The sequence below is a fragment of the Tachysurus vachellii genome, chromosome 1 (assembly GCF_030014155.1).
Source record: "Tachysurus vachellii isolate PV-2020 chromosome 1, HZAU_Pvac_v1, whole genome shotgun sequence".
NCBI classification, from domain to species: Eukaryota; Metazoa; Chordata; class Actinopteri; order Siluriformes; family Bagridae; genus Tachysurus; species Tachysurus vachellii.
Window position 1 is genome coordinate 20,867,288 of NC_083460.1, and position 7,486 is coordinate 20,874,773.

At 38.0% G+C, this 7,486-nt stretch overlaps 1 long non-coding RNA gene across 1 annotated transcript in view; it reads left to right on the plus strand.

Moving 5' to 3' along the window:
- Positions 1 to 687: 687 nt before the first annotated feature.
- Positions 688 to 7,486, plus strand: part of LOC132841688 (uncharacterized) — an 18,789-nt gene continuing 11,990 nt past the window's right edge. Inside the window, exon 1 of the long non-coding RNA XR_009647955.1 lies at positions 688 to 724. This is a non-coding gene — a long non-coding RNA (uncharacterized LOC132841688). The remainder of the gene's footprint in view (positions 725 to 7,486) is intronic.

Genomic DNA, 7,486 nt, shown 5'->3' on the forward strand with positions numbered 1-7,486 from the left:
ACATCCCTGATCACTACATGTTCCACATTGTCCCTCTACATGCCTACATCCCTGATCACTACATGTTCCACATTGTCCCTCTACAGTCCTACATCCCTGATCACTACATGTTCCACATTGTCCCTCTACAGTCCTACATCCCTGATCACTACATGTCCCACATTGTCCCTCTCCTCCATTCTTGTACAGCAGCTCGACTGCATGGAGCTTTGGCTTTTTCCACTCTTCTGATAATCCAATGAATTAAAGGCGAAATCCCAACCGTGTCCATAGGCCCTTCATTACGGCCCTACAGTGAGAGATAAATAAAGGCTTTTGTGCCCTATATAGTGATCCCCACATTGTAATAGACGCGGATTGGGATGTAGCCAAAGGCGAGTTTTATGGGTGCGCCCGCGCTCGACCAATGACGCGCCTCGCCCTAGATCACGTGATCCTCTGCCTCCGCTCTTCCCACAGCGTTCAATCTGCGAGCGCAGGAAACGCTCAGTGTCACAGTGCCGGTGTGCGCGAGACGGCGCTTACAGACGTGCCGGTGCGCGCGAGATGGCACTCACAAACGTGCCGGTGCGCGCGAGACAACTTTATTTTCCTCCGTTTTCTGTATAGACGCGCCGCCATCATCATCATCATCATCATCATCATCATCATCATCATCATCATCATCACCGGCTTTATTATGACCAAGAGGACTTTCGGTGTTAGGGGACGACGTGGCGTTCACGTGAGTGGTCTGTATGTATATGACGTGTTTTATTCTGTTTGTAAGGAGGCTGAAGTGTCACTGTGAGGGAGCTGTCAGTCAAACCTGTCTGTATAAACTCACTGTTATACACTTTATTTATTTACTCTTTAATTATAGTGTTATTTATCATCTTTATATATGTATATTATTTATTATGTTTAAACCCTGTGTACATTTTACTCTTATTATAAACTACACACACACAGACACATTTTACTGTTATTATAAACTACACACACATTTTGCTCTTATAATAAACTACACACATTTTACTGTTATAAACTACACACACACACATTTTACTGTTATTATAAACTACACACATTTTACTGTTATTATACACTACACACATTTTACTCTTATTATAAACTACACACACATTTTACTGTTATAAACTACACACACATTTTACTCTTATTATAAACTACACACACATTTTACTGTTATTATAAACTACACACACACATTTTACTATTATAAACTACACACGGTTTTACTGTTATTATAAACTACACACATTTTTACTTTTATTATAAACTACACACATTTTATTATTATTATTATTATTATTATTATTATTATTATTATTATTATTATTATTATTTATTTTACTGTTATTATAAACTACACACACATTTTACTGTTATTATAAACTACACACACATTTTACTGTAATAAACTACACACATTTTACTGTTATTATAAACTACACACATTTTACTGTTATTATAAACTACACACACATTTTACTGTTATTATAAACTAAACACACACATTTTATTGTTATTATAAACTACACACACATTTTACTGTTATTATAAACTACACACACACATTTTACTGTTATTATAAACCACACACACATTTTACTGTTATTATAAACTAAACACACACACATTTTATTGTTATTATAAACTACACACACATTTTACTCTTATTATAAACTACACACACATTTTTACTCTTATTAAAAACTACACACACAGTTTTACTGTTATTATAAATTACACACACATTTTACTGTTATTATAAACTACACACATTTTTACTTTTATTATAAACTACACACATTTTACTCTTATTATAAACTACACACATTTTACTCTTATTATAAACTACACACACATTTTACTTTTATTATAAACTACACACAGATTTTACTGTTATTATAAACTACACACACAATTTACTCTTATAAACTATAAACACACATTTGTACTGTTATTATAAATGTGTGTGTAGTTTATGATAACAGTAAAATGTGTGTGTAGTTTGTATGTGTAGTGTGTGTGTAATATTTTTTGCTGTTATTATAAACCACACACACACATTTTACTGTTATTATAAACTACACACATATTTTACTGTTATTATAAACTACACACACATTTTACTGTTATTATAAACTACACACACATTTTTACTGTTATTATAAACTACACACACATTTTTACTCTTATTATAAACTACACACACATTTTACTGTTATTATAAACTACACACACACATTTTTACTCTTATTATAAACTACACACATATTTTACTGTTATTATAAACTACACACACATTTTTACTCTTATTATAAACTACACACACACATTTTACTGTTATTATAAACTACACACACATTTTTACTCTTATTATTAACTACACACACATTTTACTGTTATTATAAACTACACACACATTTTTACTCTTATTATAAACTACGCACACACATTTTACTGTTATTATAAACTACACACACATTTTTACTGTTATTATAAACTACACACACATTTTTACTCTTATTATAAACTACACACACACATTTTACTGTTATTATAAACTACACACACACATTTTTACTGTTATTATAAACTACACACACATTTTACTCTTATTATAAACTACACACATTTTTACTGTTATTATAAAATACACACACATTTTACTCTTATTATAAACATTTTATTATTGTGGATTTTGTTTAGCTATATTTTTTAACTGGATAATAATCTCGGTGCCTTTTCAGTACATGGACAATATTTTAATGTAAACGTGATTAAAAACATTGTGTTGGAACTTCACACAAAATATGATGTACAGGAGTGACTTAATGTGAAAATGGTCTAAAGTGTGTGTGTGTGCGCACGTGTGCTTGCGTGTGTAGGTGTGTAGGTGTGTGTGCGTATGTGTGTGTGCGCGCCCCTGCCAATGTACCGCATCGGTCTTTGTCTGCCTCTTTTGCTTCCCACACCTCCCCCTAAAACACACACACACACACACACACACACACACACACACACACACACACACACACACACACACACACACACACACCTGAAGGCTAGACATAATGATCAACAGAGTCCCAGTCAGTCTGGATCAGTGCCTGCTCTCTTTCTTCTCTCCTCCATTGCTTCTTCTCCTGCCCTTCTCCCTCCTTCCTCCGCCTTCATTTCCTGCATCTCTTCCACTATACAATCAAGGAGCGGCACGCAATGTCTGTTGGGGACCAAGTTTTACACACACACACTGGAAACCTAAACTACAGTGTTTTATTGTAAGTGACGGTGAAGGGAGAGATGCACAAGTACATACTGTACACTCATGAACACATGAAAGGCGACATTGTCTCCATACATGAGAGGGCGAGAAGGAGACAAACTTTTTTCTCTGTTGTGCCAGTTTTAGCATGCACATAGAAAACAGCCTGAAGTGTGTGTATGAGCCACAGCTTCCATTTGTCCTACAATAAAGATCACAGCTTGCCGTGTGCGCGCCATCATTATTGTGCATCAAAACCTTTTTTTTTCACCCAGGATTACTTAATTATTTCTTTGCAGTATTTGTATCCTAACATTAACACACTGTGTGTGATATAACCTAAGTTTAATATAGCAGTTTGAACACCGTTATTCCTAAATCTTCATCCTGATATACTCCATTTATAGTGCTGATGTTCCTCAGCATTGTTTTTTATTTTCACGTTTTGGATAAGACCGATTTTTGGTTTTGTCTTCTTGTGTCTTTAACAGGCATGTAGGCTTCAAACGTTTAGCACTGATTGTAGTATGCGTGGTGTTATTTTAACAAGCAGTCATTCTGGAGTGTAACAGCACTGGAAAGACAAAAAAACTCCCCTCTCTCCTCCTCTACTATAATCCTTTGAAGGAACGTCATAAAAGGTTCAATAGAAGCAACCAGCTGTTTTTTTCTTCTTTGCATCTTCTTTCAGGCGTTCTACATGCCAGCAAATAGGAGGCCCACTCACGCCCTCGCACGAAGAGGGTGTATTCACGACTCAAGGGCCGACGAGGTCCACGGAGTCAAGTGGCTACAGCCGGATTATTACTTGTCTCATTTTTGATGTCCAGCATTGCTAAAAAATGCAAGCGTGTCTGTTATACTAAACAATACCATGTGAGGTTTTACTGAGAAGGGATTATAATTAGATTTGTGAGTTTTCTACACCTGCTTCAGGGTCAACACACAGCTCAGTAGTTCTTCCTCTGCCATGTGTTTTTCTTCATGTATTGAAGTATTAGTTAGAGATTTTCCACCTAATATACAGGTTTAATTGTTTATTTACAGGTTTGTGTTTCTCTTCCCTTAGAGAATGGAAGAGGTTAATTGTTTTTGAATCTTTATCCATTTGGAGATGGTGGTGGGACGGGGAACATAATTGAGCCGCTGGCCGTTTGAGTGGTTATGGATTAGAGAGGAAAAAAGCTGCGTGAGAGACGGAGGAGGTGAGGGAGAAGAAAGGGGGTGGAAGAGAAAAGCGAAAGGGCCCGTGTTCTGTATACTCGCTGCAGGGGTTGTCTGGGAGCACAGGCCTGTTTAGTCAGCGCCCCATGTGAGCTGTGAACCTTGACCTCTGAAATGCCCATCCCTACTCCAGGTGCATGGTTCTTCTTTAGCTCAACACACACACAAACACACACACATTCTCTGTCTTTCTCACTCACTTAGAGCTTACTTGGGCTAACACACCATGACGACATGAACCTTCCCATATTTCAGCTCGGTCTATTGTGGTTTTGTCTGGGTGCTGAGGGGGGATGCAGAAGTGAACAGGGAAGGGTTAAAGCCATCATCCTGTTCATCAACGCTCACTCATCTCACCCTGAGGTTTTTTCATGTAAAAACTTTAAGCTCATCACTTTAAAAACACACACACGCAGAAATAATGTGTTGTTGTAATATTCATGAATGTGTTAATCAGGAGCTTGTAGGGTATAATTATTGTAGCATTTGATCATGTCGGAGAAACCACCTCGGGCCGTGGTGACAGCCGCTCGGTGCTGTTAATGCAGTTTAATATAAATGTCTGTGTGGACTGAACCATGATGCAGCCTATTAGCCTCGGTGTACGGTTACTGAGGCGATTAATATACTTCCTGCTACCATCTGGATGCGGTGGGTGAAGAGACGAGACGAGACAAGGTGCAGGTCATTCTGTCTCTCTGGTGGACACGAGGAGTGTTTAAATTTATTCGTTTATTCGTTCCTTCACTTTATCTTCTTGTGCTTTTCCACTATAAGGCTTTCTCTGTGGGACAGCCAAAGTTAAAAATGTTACAGATTGTCAGGTTTATAGATTGTGATGTGATGTCAGGAGCAGAAGCAGGTCATCTCGTCAGCTTTCAGCTCAGCCCAACTGAAAATGTGCCAGTATTATTAGTCCTGCATCAGTGAACCAACATCGATTAATCAACTATTATAGCGTGATTTATCTTTATAGTCCATCTGTCAGTCGGTGAACGAGAGAATGACCCGGGCATCGTGGAAGCTCTTCACTTCTATTACCATTAAGGCTTTTTTTTTGTCTTCTGCTAGTCTGTGATCAATAAGTTAAAGCTGACCTACAGTAAATCACGAAGCTTCCTTCCTTCCGTCTTAACAGCTGGAATCAGATCAGTAGTAGTTATAAAAAAGAAAACGTATTTATCAGGTTACAGCTGTTTGCCTTTCAGGAGTAGTGATTAGTAAAAAGCCGTTTTATTGGTAAAGCGTCAGGAGCTTCTTCAGACAGAAGTCCACAAGTTCGGTTCAGGCTGTTATTGAACTCTCTTGGACCAGGATTCAAATCGTTTCAACCGGTTTGTTCTGAGTGATTTTAAAAACGTCCGGTTCAAGTACGATGTCATAACACTGCTAGTGCTTGTTTCTGTTTAGTGTCTTGGGCTGTGTTTGAAAAGAAATGGCCAAGATTTTACAAATTATCCAGGCGCATGGCTCTGTGACCCACAGCAGACCGGATGTGTTGTGGCTTTTTTTAATTTAATGATATTTATGGAAAGCTGTTAATATAGTAATGTGTGTGAACATTGTGGATAGGCGTTTGTAGCTAATCTGTACAAACCAGGTCTTGTTGCAGCTCGATGTCTTTATCAGTTTATTATTATTATTAGTAGCAGTAGTTTATAATTGATTTAATATTTATTAGAATATAACTAATAGGAAATTTTAAAAAAAACCTACATTTTGTAGATGTATTTTGTATCTGGATGTTTGTCTCTTAACATTTGGTTAAGTTTTGATTTTTCTGCAGTCATGTGGCTAAAATTGTGTAGTGACTAAAAAAATAGAAGAAACACCAAGGCGTGTGCTTATTGCATTCCTATGGCAGTCGCTGTCAAAAGTGTGTGTGTGTGTGTGTGTGTGTGTGTGTGTGTGTGTGTGTGAGTGTGTCGCTTCTCTTCATTTTGTCTGAACGGACTGTAGCCTTTTTCACTGGAACAATAAACCTTGTGCTTCCAAGGGTTCCACTTTATTTGTGCAGGAACCCTCCTGAAGCTCCAGTGTCATGAATGGATATATTAGACTGGTTAATCTCTGGAGATGAGTGCATCCAAACCCCTCTGGTTTTTTTTCCCCTGATCACCTCCTACTTCATGTTAAATTGTCCTTTTCGTGCGGGAGTAAAATCAGTGACAGTGCTGTAATGCACCCCGTCGGGAAGCTGGAGGGTTTAATTCTCTATGCTGCAGCTTAAAACGTCCTCTGCTGTAGATCATGAGCCTGTGATCGTATATGTGTCTATAGGTGTCTGTTTATATTCAGTTGTCTGAAGCAATTCCTCATTTGTGTCTGAGGGGAAAAAATTCAGCCAGACTTGAAATGCTCTTTACTCCATAAATCTCCAGCACCCGGTGTCAGCTCGCCTGATGCTATTCAAGCTGCCTGGATGCGTTTTGAAGCGGATTTCAAGTTTATAGAAGCTCTAAAACTGTGAAAATGTGGAGTGGAGTTAAAGTATTGACATTTAGGAAAATGTTTTCATGCAGTGAAAAGGAAGTCAGTAGGCAGTGTGTGCGTGCAGAGGTCGTGCGTGCAGCTAATGTACAGCAGGATATTTACTCACCAGTACAACATACCAAAAAACATTAGAAAATGGTGGTACAAGCCTTGGCCTCAGCACATATTGGTGTATTACGTGGCTTAGAAAAGCCATTTGGAATCCTGCCCTCTGGTCTGTAATGCTCAATTGTGTTTGGATGAGCTTCAGTCATTTTATAAACTCCTCCAAGTCTGAATTGGGCACGAGCACAGATCTGCGCAGCAGGTAACTATGCTGTAAGTGGAAAAAAAAATATTGCCCTGTTCTATCTTTACAAGATCCAGAATAAACACTCAGTGGTGTTTAGTCTCACCTAATACCCCGTTAAGTACTTATGAATAAAGCTGCAATGTACAAAAATAAATTCCCTCCTCGGTGTAAAGAAATCGAGTGTGTTTTTCGATCTTTTCTCT